Below are 11550 nucleotides of genomic sequence, written 5' to 3' on the forward strand. Positions count from 1 at the left end.
TCCCCTCTTCCTCTTTACACGTTAGTTTGTCCCAGGGCATGGTCTTAGTTCATTTCTCTTCTCTCTGGATAGCATTCTGACTCATTCTAAGAGCATTAAATGTCACTTCATGCTGATGATTCTCAAATCTACTCCTTAATCTATTTATCTCCATATATACCCTCCATATATATAAGCCAATTACCTATTTGATATCTCTACTTAGACCTCTGTAGGCATCTCACAGTTAACATGTCCCCTTTCCTCCAAAACTATCCCATCCACAGTGTCAGCCCTCAGCTACCACCACCCACGCAGCTGTTCAAGCCTAAAACCCAGGTGCCCTCCTTGATTCCTCAGCCTCCTACATCCAAATGAATATAATTCATGTCACCTCAACCTCCAAACCTTGTCCTGAGTCTGCCCACTTCACACTCCATCCTTACACCAATACCCTGATCCAAGTCACCTTTACTGTCTACCCCAGATGACTGTAATACTCATCCAAGTGGTCATCATGCCTCCATTATTCTTTTTAATCCATTCTCAACTCCACATCCAATGGTCAGATCCCCATTTAAACTCTTTAATAGCATACCATAGTAAGTAAGTAAGTAAAGTCACTCAGTCGTGTCCGACTCTTTGTGACCCCGTGGACTGCAGCCCACCAGGCTCCTCAGTCCATGGGATTCTCCAGGCAAGAATACTGGAGTGGGTTGCCATTTCCTTCTCCAGGGGATCTTCCTGACCCAGGGATCGAACCCGGGTCTCCTGCATTCCAGGCAGACGCTTTAACCTCTGAGCCACCAGGGAAGCCCTGCATACCGTAGTACTGAAAAGGAAATCCCAACCTGACTCACAAGACTATATAATCTGACTCCTCCTTATACTCTGCTATCATGTTCCATTTTTCCCCTTTACCCACTATGCTCTAGCCACAACCTTTAAACATTTAAATGGGTTTCTGCCTTAGACTTTTATAGTAGCTATGCACTTCTTGGGTGAATGCACTTCTAAATTTTCGGATAGCTAGCACCATTTTGTCAATCAGGTTTCATCTGAAGGTACTTTCTATAGGTAACTAGTCTAAACGCTTGTTCCAAGAATTGTTTTCACTTTTTTTTCTTTTTCTTTTTTTTTTTTTTTAGTGTCTGTTGCCTGGTGGGCTGCAGTCCATGGGGTCGCTAAGAGTCGGACACGATTGAGCGACTTCACTTTTCCTTTCCACTTTCATGCATTGGAGAAGGAAATGGCAACCCACTCCAGTATTCTTGCCTGGAGAATCCCAGGGACGGGGGAGCCTGGTGGGCTGCGATCTCTGGGGTTGCACAGAGTCGGACATGACTGAAGCAACTTAGCAGCAGCAGCAGCAGAAGGCAATGGCAACCCACTCCAGTACTCTTGCCTGTAAAATCCCATGGATGGAGGAGCCTGATAGGCTGCAGTCCATGGGGTCGCTAAGAGTCGGACACAACTGAGCGACTTCACTTTCACTTTAGTTACATCTAGATAGTACTTCTGTGGGTTCCTACTGCAGTTCCTTTTTAAGAAACTCACTGAAATGTCTTCTGTAGAATAAAAACAAGATCTGGACAGTAATTAAAATGTAAAAGCAGATTTTAACTAAGAATTATTGCAACGGGGAAAAGAAACCTTGGTACAGAACTGAACTCAATTCTTAATACAGCAAAGACAAGTGGGGATTTATGCCTGAGGAGATGGGGAGATGGACAGTTACTGAGAGGGAACAGCAGAGCTAAAGGGAAACTTCTGCCTAAACCAGCATGACGGATTTCTTGCTGAAGAGCAGCCAGGATGATCAGACAGTACCTGGCGGAGTGTGGGGATGAGGAATCTGATCAGATATAGAGGGTGGGGACTCTGGCTAAACAGACGTAGTGGGATTCTCGCTAAAATTAGACTTCTGAGGAATGCTCAAGGATGCAGCCTAGTCGAGTTCAAAGGAATCTGTCTGGAGTTTGGTTGAGGAGAGTCTTGTCAGTTCCAACACATCTAAAATGTAAAACTGGTTGTTTGTTCAACTCTATAAATGCATCAGTTCAGTTCAGTTGCTCAGTCATGTCCGACTCTTTGTTACCCCAAGGACTGTAGCACACCAGGCTTCCCTGTCAATCACCAACTCCTGGAGCTTGTTCAAACTCATGTTCATTGAATCGGTGATGTCATCCAAACATCTCATCCTCTGTCGTCCCCTTCTCTTCCTGCCTTCAATCTTTCCCAGCATCAGTGTCTTTTCTAATGAGTAAGTTATTTGCATCAGGTGGCTGAAGTATTGGAGTTTCAGCTTCAGCATCAGTGCTTCCAATGAATATTCAAGACTGATTTCCTTGAGGATTGACTGTTTGGATCTCCTTGCAGTCCAAGGGACTCTCAAGAGTCTTCTCTAACACCACAGTTCAAAAGCATCAATTCTTTGGTGCTCAGCTTTCTTTATAGTCCAACTCTCACATCCATTCATGACTACTGGAAAAACCATAGCTTTGACTAGATGTATCTTTGTCGGCAAAGTAATGTTTCTGCTTTTAATATGCTGTCTAGGTTGGTCATAGCTTTTCTTCCAAGGAGCAAGTGTCTTTTAATTTCATGGCTGCAGTCACCATGTCCAGTGAGTTTGGAGCCCCCCAAAATAAAGTCTGTCACTGTTTCCATCTATTTGCCATGGAGTGATGGGACTGGATGCCATGATCTTCATTTTTTGAATGTTGAGTTTTAAACCAGCTTTTTCACTCTCCTCTTTCACTTTCATCAAGAGGCTTTTTAGTTCCCCTTCACTTTTTGCCATAAGGGTGGTGTCATCTGCATATCTGAGGTTATTGATATTTCTCCCAGCAATCTTGATTCCAGCTTGTGTTCCATCCAGCCTGACATTTCAAATGATGTACTCTGTACATAAGTTAAATAAGCAGGGTGACAATATACAGACTGATGTACTCAACTGCCCAATTTGGAACCAGTCTGTTGTTCCATGTCCATTTCTAACTGTTGCTTCTTGACCTGGATACAGACTTCTCAGGAGGCAGGTAAGGTGGTCTGGTATTCCCATCTCTCTTTAAGAACTTTCCACAGTTTGTTGTGATCTACACAGTCAAAAACTGAAAAGTTTTCAATCACAGAAATGTATAAATGCATAGTTCTAAATTAAGTGATGACCTTTATATTAAGGAGTGTGCTTATCTCGTTGTTGTTGTTCAGTCACTCAGTCGAGTCCAGCTCTTAGTGACCTGAAGTTTGCCCAAGTTCATGCCCATTGATTGCATCAGTGATGCCATCCAACCATCTCATCCTCTGATGCCCTCTTCTCCTTCTGCCCTCAATCTTTCCCAGCATCAGGGACTTTTCCAATGAGTCGGCTGTTTGTATCAGGTGACCAAAATACTGAATACTGGTTATCCTATCCTTTTAAATTAATCAACCTTTTTCTCCAATTGTAGAAAAGTACCTTGCATATTATTTCTGTACCAATAGAGGATGTTAATACTGGCTTCCCTGGGGAAGCTGATTTTCTCCTCTCTCACATGCATGTGCACACTTTCCATTTTCTGCAAAATCCTTGGAAAACTACTTTACTTTGATTTTTAAAATACAGATCATAGAAAACATACAGAATTAACACAGGTGAGTAAATACACAATAAAAATTTTACTTCCTGTTTATGTTTGTCTTTTTTTGGCCAGACTTATGAGTATCAGGTGGCAGAGGATGAGATGGTTAGATAGCATCACTGACTCAATGGACATGAAATTGAACAAATTTGGGGAGATAGCAAAGGACATGGAAGCCTGGCATGCTGCAGTCCATGCGGTCACAAAAACTCAGACACAACTTAGCGACTGAACAACAAAATGAGTATCATCTTTGGCCTCCGCTGGTGGCTCAGATGGTAAAGAATCCACCCACAATGCATGAGGCCAGGGTTTGATCCCTCGGTTGGGACAATTCCCTGCAGAAGGGAATGGTTACTCACTCCAGTATTCTTGCCTACAGAATTCCATGGATAGAGGAGCCTTGTGGCTTACAGTCCATGAGCTTGCAAAGAATCGGACACGACAACTGTTTCACTTTCATGAATATCATCACACTTTAAGTGATAAATCTCTTGCTTAATACTTTTAAAATGGAAAGGTAAGATTTCCAACATAAAATAGGTTCTTTTCTATTATTTAAATATCTTTGACATTTGAATGTCTATTGCTTTATCTGTTCTTTAGACAGCAGTTATCATATCAGTCAGAATCAGCTGAGTCTTAACTTAGTAACAAATAACCTCAAATCTTAGTGGCTTGTAGGAACAAAAGCTTGTCACTTTTATTTCCCCTGCAGGTTGGCTGAAGTAACTTTCACAACAGTTACATTCTGCTTTTCAGGCTGATACAATTTGGTGTGTCAAAGGAAGAGACAGTGACAAATTGCGCTCGATATTTTAAAAACTTCTATCCTGCATACTCACATCCCAATTTGCAAAGCAAGTCACTTTACTATGCCTAACATCCAAGGGAAAGGGCAGAGCACTCCCACCATCTGCAGAGAACAGCCCTAATGACTCCCAAAGCTATATCATATACAAATATGATATATATGTATATCATATATAATTCTATAAATTAACAAGGATGCAGCCAACCATACTTGGCACGAAGTCAAGCATCAAAGAAGTTAGATAACACTTATGTCGGTGGGACTAAATAAGCATCAAGTCTTCATTATTTCAAAGGCTCTTAATGAATTACTCCTTTTCTATTTCCATTGTTCCCACAGTACTTATTATATCCTCTCGTGTTACTGCAATCCTCTGCTTGCATAAATCTTCTCTACTATAGTCCATTCTGATTAGCTTTATATGAATATTGCTTCTATCATATTACTCCCTTGCCAATAAGGTAAATAAAAACAGAAAGTAGTAAAGTAAAAGTCGCTCAGTCATGTCTGACTCTTTGCGACCCGGTGGAATGTAGCCTACCAGGCTTCTCCGTCCATGGGATTCTCCAGGCAAGAATACTAGAGTGGGTTACCATTTCCTTCTCCAGGGGATCTTCCCGACAGGGATCGAACCTGGGTCTCCCGCATTGGAGGCAGACACTTTAACCCGTGAGCCACCAGGGAAGCCCAAATAAAAACAGAAGATAGCTAAAAATGAGACAAATTGTTCATTTAGCCTGACCCTTCAAGCCTTTCACAATCTGTCAGCAATTAACCTTTGTTTTCATAGAATTTATAAAAGCAACCAGACTGTTTGCTTACCTCAAATATTTATCATCTTTTCCTACAATGTTGTTAAATACTTCTCTTGCTTTAAATTCTTACTCTTCCCTCTTTTACTATCAATCTAATCCATTCTTAAAGACTTAACTAAACTTCTAACTCCTCTAGGAAATTAAAAAAAAATGTTTTAGTATATTTTTTCCTTTGGCTGCAGCAGGTCTTATTTGTGGTACCAGGAATGTGAGATCTACTTGCCTGACCAGGGATCGAACCCCAAACCTCTCTATTGGGAACCCAGAGTCATAGCCACTGGACCACCAGGGGAGTCTGCTCCTTTGTGAAGTTTTATTCTACAAGCAATTGCTAGAGAAACTTGACTTGGATCTCAGGTAAAACCTTAGAATGCCGTGCTTGCTTCCTTATTTAATTAACTTTCACTGAGCACTCAGTATATTCCAGGCAGGGTGGTAGTTGCATGTCTTAGAACATCCAATATACATCTCAGACTAACCAGATTCAAAATAGAACTCTCCACTTTTCCCTCTCAAACATGCTTTCCCCTCATTTTTCTCCAACCCTATTATTAGCAACCTCATTCTCCCAGCTGTATATGTGGAAAACCTGGAGTGTATCTTTTCTCTGCTTTTTTTTCATATCCAACTTATCAATAAAACACCTTCAAAATATCCAGTCTAATTACTTCTCACCACTTCCATTTCTATCTCTATAGTTTGAGCCATCATCATCTCTTTTTTTGATTGTGTTCACACTTAATGAACTCCATAGATTCTATTTTATGCTTGCCTTAGACCATGCTCTTTTCTATTTAAAATGACCATTTACAATAAAATTAAAAGCCTGTTTTCTTGCCCACTAGGCATAAAATTTGGCTTTTCATTGCCTCTCAGACATCATTCCATCTTTCTCCCTCAAGTTCAGCTTCTCTGTTCTCCTCGCTCTGGCACACAAGACAAGTCCATGCTGCCACAGAGCATTTTCACTCGTTCTTCTGGTGGCGAATCTCTTCCTGTCTGGCCTGACTTTCAGTTCAGTCGCTCAGTCGTGTCCGACTCTTTGCGACCCCATGAATCACAGCACGCCAGGCCTCCCTGTCCATCACCAACTCCTGGAGTTCACTCAGACTCACGTCAGTCGAGTCCGTGATAACATCCAGCCATCTCATCCTCTGTCGTCCCCTTCTCCTCCTGCCCCCAATCCCTCCCAGCATCAGAGTCTTTTCCAATGAGTCAACTCTTCACATGAGGTGGCCAAAGTACTGGAGTTTCAGCTTTAGCATCATTCCTTCCAAAGAAATCCCAGGGCTGAGCTCCTTCAGAATGGACTGGTTGGATCTCCTTGCAGTCCAAGGGACTCTCAAGAGTCTTCTCCAACACCACAGTTCAAAAGCATCAATTCTTCGGTGCTCAACCTTCTTCACAGTGCAACTCTCACATCCATACATGACCACAGGAAAAACCATAGCCTTGACTAGACGGACCTTAGTCGGCAAAGTAATGTCTCTGCTTTTTAATATGCTGTCTAGGTTGGTCATAACTTTTCTTCCAAGGAGTAAGCGTCTTTTAATTTCATGGCTGCAGTCACCATCTGCAGTGATTTTGGAGCCCCCAAAATAAAGTCTGACACTGTTTCCACTGTTTCCCCATCTATTTCCCATGAAGTGATGGGACCAGATGACATGATCTTCGTTTTCTGAATGTTGAGCTTTAAGCCAACTTTTTTACTCTCCTCTTTCACTTTCATCAAGAGGCTTTTTAGTTCCTCTTCACTTTCTGCCGTAAGGGTGGTGTCATCTGCATATCTGAGGTTATTGATATTTCTCCCGGCAATCTTGATTTCATGATGTACTCTGCATAGAAGTTAAATAAGCAGGCTGACAATATACAGCCTTGACACACTCCTTTTCCTATTTGGAACCAGTCTGTTGTTCCATGTCCAGTTCTAACTGTTGCTTCCTGACCTGCATACAGATTTCTCAAGGGGCAGGTCAGGTGGTCTGGTGTTCCCATCTCTTTCAGAATTTTCCACAGTTGATTGTGATCCACACAGTCAAAGGCTTTGGCATAGTCAATAAAGCAGAAATAGATGTTTTTCTGGAACTCTCTTGCTTTTTCCATGATCTAGCGGATGTTGGCAATTTGATCTCTGGTTCCTCTGCCTTTTCTAAAACCAGCTTGAACATCAGGAAATTCACGGTTCACGTATTGCTGAAGCCTGTCTTGGAGAATTCTGAGCATTACTTTACTAGCATGTGAGATGAGTGCAATTGTGCGGTAGTCTGAGCATTCTTTGGCATTGCCTTTCTTTGGGATTGGAATGAAAACTGACCTTTTCCAGTCCTGTGGCCACTGCTGAGTTTTCCAAATGTGCTGGCATAGTGAGTGCAGCACTTTCACAGCATCATCTTTCAGGATTTGAAATAGCTCCACTGGAATTCCATCACCTCCACTAGCTTTGTTTGTAGTGATGCTTTCTAAGGCCCACTTGACTTCACATTCCAGGATGTCTGGCTCTAGATGAGTGATCACACCATCATGATTATCTGGGTCATGAAGATCTTTCTTGTACAGTACTTCTGTGTATTCTTGCCACCTCTTCTTAATATCTTCTGCTTCTGTTAGGTCCATGCCATTTCTGTCCTTTCGAGCCCATCTTTGCATGAAATGTTCCCTTGGTATCTCTAATTTGCTTGAAGAGATCTCTAGTCTTTCCCATTCTGTTCTTTTCCTCTATTTCTTTGCATTGATTGCTGAAGAAGGCTTTATCTCTTCTTGCTATTCTTTGGAATTCTGCATTCAGATGCTTATATTTTTCCTTTTCTCCTTTGCTTTTTGCCTCTCTTCTTTTCACAGCTATTTGTAAGGTCTCCCCAGACAGCCATTTTGCTTTTTTGCATTTCTTTCCCATGGGGATGGTCTTGATCCCTGTTTCCTATACAGTGTCACGAACCTCAGTCCATAGTTCATCAGGCACTCTATCTATCAGATCTATTTCTCTCCTTAAATCTATTTCTCACTTCTACTGTATAATCATAAGGGATTTGATTTAGGTCATACTAAATGGTCTAGCAGTTTTCCCTACTTTCTTTAATTTAAGTCTGAATTTGGTAATAAAGAGTTTTTGATCTGAGCCACAGTCAGCTCCTGGTCTTGTTTTTGCTGACTGTATAGAGCTTCTCCATCTTTGGCTGCAAAGAATGTAATCAATCTGATTTCCTTGTTGACCATCTGGTGATGTCCATGTGTAGAGTCTTCTCTTGTGTTGTTGGAAGAGGGTGTTTGCTATGACCAGTGCATTTTCTTGGCAAAACTCTATTAGTCTTTGCCCTGCTTCATTCCGCATTCCAAGGCCAAATTTGCCTGTTACTCCAGGTGTTTCTTGACTTCCTACTTTTGCATCCCAGTCTCCTATAATGAAAAGGACATCTTTTTTGGGTGTTATTTCTAAAACGTCTTGTAGGTCTTCATAGAACCGTTCAACTTCAGCTTCTTCAGTGTTACTGGTTGGGCAGACTTGGATTACTGTGATATTGAATGGTTTGCCTTGGAGACAAGCAGAGATTATTCTGTCATTTTTGAGATTGCATCCAAGTACTGCATTTCAGACTCTTGTTGACCATGATGGCTACTCCATTTCTTCTGAGGGATTCCTGCCCGCAGTAGTAGATACAATGGTCATCTGAGTTAAATTCACCCATTCCAGTCCATTTTAGTTCACTGATTCCTAGAATGTCATCGTTCACTCTTGCCGTCTCTTGTTTGACCACTTCCAATTTGCCTTGATTTGTGGACCTGATATTCCAGGCTCCTACACAATATTGCTCTTTAAATCATCAGACCTTGCTTCTATCACCAGTCACGTCCACAGCTGGGTATTGTTTTTGCTTTAGCTCCGTCCTTTCCTTCTTTCTGGAGTTATTTCTCCACTGATCTCCAGTAGTGTGTTGGGTACCTACTGACCTGGGGAGTTCCTCTTTCAGTATCCTATCATTTTGCCTTTTCATACTGTTCATGGGTTCTCAAGGCAAGAATACTCAAGTGGTTTGCCATTCCCTTCTCCAGTGGACCACATTCTGTCAGACCTCTCCACCATGACCCACCTGTCTTGGGTTGCCCATCGGGCATGGCTTAGTTTCATTGAGTTAGACAAGGCTGTGGTCCTAGTGTGATTAGATTGACTAGTTTTCTGCGAGTATGGTTTCAGTGTGTCTGCCCTCTGATGCCCTCTTGCAAAACCTACCATCTTACTTGGGTTTCTCTTACCCTGGGCATGGGGTATCTCTTCACGGCTGCTCCAGCAAAGCGCAGCTGCTGCTCCTTACCTTGGATGAAGGGTATCTCCTCACCGCTGCCCTTCCTGACCTCCAACATAGGATAGCTCCTCTAGGCCTTCCTGTGCCTGCGCAGCCACCACTCCTTGGATATGGGGTTGCTCCTCCCAGCCGCCGCCCCTAGCCTGACTTTATATTCCACTTAAACCAAGTCTCTTCGACAATGACATTTTACCAGAGAGGTTTTCCCTGACTACTCTGTAGAAAATAATACTTATCACCCTTAGCTTCTTTAATCTCTTCCTGCTTTATTTTTTTCATAGAATTAATCATCTATATTTTTTTATCTCTTTCTCTCTATGTTTATTACTTTACTATCTACTTCCCCTTCCAAGAGGAATATGAACTTGACAAAAGCAGAAACTTTATTTTTGCTCATCGCTGTCATGGCAATGTCTAGAACAATGCTTGCCATATAGTAGATGATCAATATTTTTGCCAAATGAATGAATGGGTGACAAGGGCAATTATCAATTACCTGGATGAATACTGCTCTCATGATTGCATTTCTTCCCATATTTGATTTTCTTATGTAATTCAGGAGCGTTTCCCAGTTTTTGAAACTGGGAAGCTTAAAAAAGCAATGTATATATATGGCTAGATTCTCAGAAATATTAATGAATACCCATCCAGCTAGTGAAAGCCAGCTTTAAAGTGCTTTTGAAAACAAGGTAATCCAACAGCGGAAAAACCTGTATGTTTGTATATCTCTGTATGTGTTTTCCTTCCATTCATTCTGACCAGACCGTATACTAGAACCTCTGTGTAAATATTCCAGGCAAGCATTTCAGGCAAGATCTGAATTAGTTGGTCAAAAGTATAAGTGTTGAAGCAAAAAAAAAAAAAAAAAGGAGAAGTGTTTAAACCTTGATTGCCTGAACTCTTTTAGGCCAACTCTATGTATCTGTAGGGATGGTGTGAAGATTAAAAGAGATACTATATGCAATTATCTTAATAAAATATCATGTACATAGAAAGCACTAATTGCTTGACATTAATATTTTTATTATCTATGGAAGACTAAAGAGCTTCCAGTACATGAAAGAACTTTCAGCTCATGAAGTTCATAGCAGCCTACATTTATCACCAAACTAAAAGAATTAATCTCACAATGTCTGCCATGTCAGCTTTAAAACAATATATAATTTGTTCTGGTTTACTCATAGGAAAAGAGGATTTGTGGAAAATAAAATCTAATGATCTTGATGTTTCGCCTAGATATTATCAAAAGCAAGATAGGATTCAGAGCCTTGGTAAATCTGATGTAATATTCCCTAGAACTCTGGGATTGTCTACCGTCTATACTCTCCTAAATTTGATGGTGTTGATACGAACTGACATTTAATTATTTGCATATCCTATTTAAAATTAACCTAGCGACATGCTCTGAGTTCTTTTCAAGCATGAATACACTCTCCTTTTGTCCTAGACATTGTTAAGAATGGGTTATATGAAAGATGATTTTTGACACTTGAAAAGAATGAGATATTGCTAAGGACCAGCAAGACAGCATCAAGAACAAGTCATTCAGGGACTTCCCTGATGGTCCACTGGTTAAGACTCTAAGGTCCCAATGCAGGGGGGACACGTTTGATCCCTGGTTTGGGGGAAAAAAATCCCATAGCCTTGTGACACAGTAAAAAATAAAAGAAAATATCATATAGTCAAACTCACATTCTGGCTTCATGACTAGACAGTCTAGACTAACAGGTCAAGAGAAAACAAAAGCTATATGAATTTACTGATGCATTTAGTCTTTTGTGATAAATTGGGAGCTCCCATTGAAGGAAGAAATGCCAGCTGGAATCAAGATTGCCGGGAGAAATATCAATAACCTCAGATATGCAGATGACACCACCCTTATGGCAGAAAGTAAAGAGGAACTAAAAAGCCTCTTGATGAAAGTGAAAGGGGAGAGTGAAAAAGTTGGCTTAAAGCTCAACATTCAGAAAACGAAGATGATGGCATCCGGTCCCATCATTTCATGGAAAATAGATGGGGAA

The 11550-nt window shown here is 41.2% G+C and overlaps 1 non-coding gene across 1 annotated transcript; it reads right to left on the reverse strand.

The window, feature by feature from the left end:
• Positions 1-719: 719 nt before the first annotated feature.
• On the reverse strand, positions 720-792 carry TRNAS-GGA (transfer RNA serine (anticodon GGA)). The gene has a single exon. It is a non-coding gene; the product is annotated as a tRNA-Ser (tRNA).
• Positions 793-11550: the final 10758 nt, after the last annotated feature.

Source organism: Budorcas taxicolor, chromosome 9 (assembly GCF_023091745.1).
Source record: "Budorcas taxicolor isolate Tak-1 chromosome 9, Takin1.1, whole genome shotgun sequence".
NCBI classification, from domain to species: Eukaryota; Metazoa; Chordata; class Mammalia; order Artiodactyla; family Bovidae; genus Budorcas; species Budorcas taxicolor.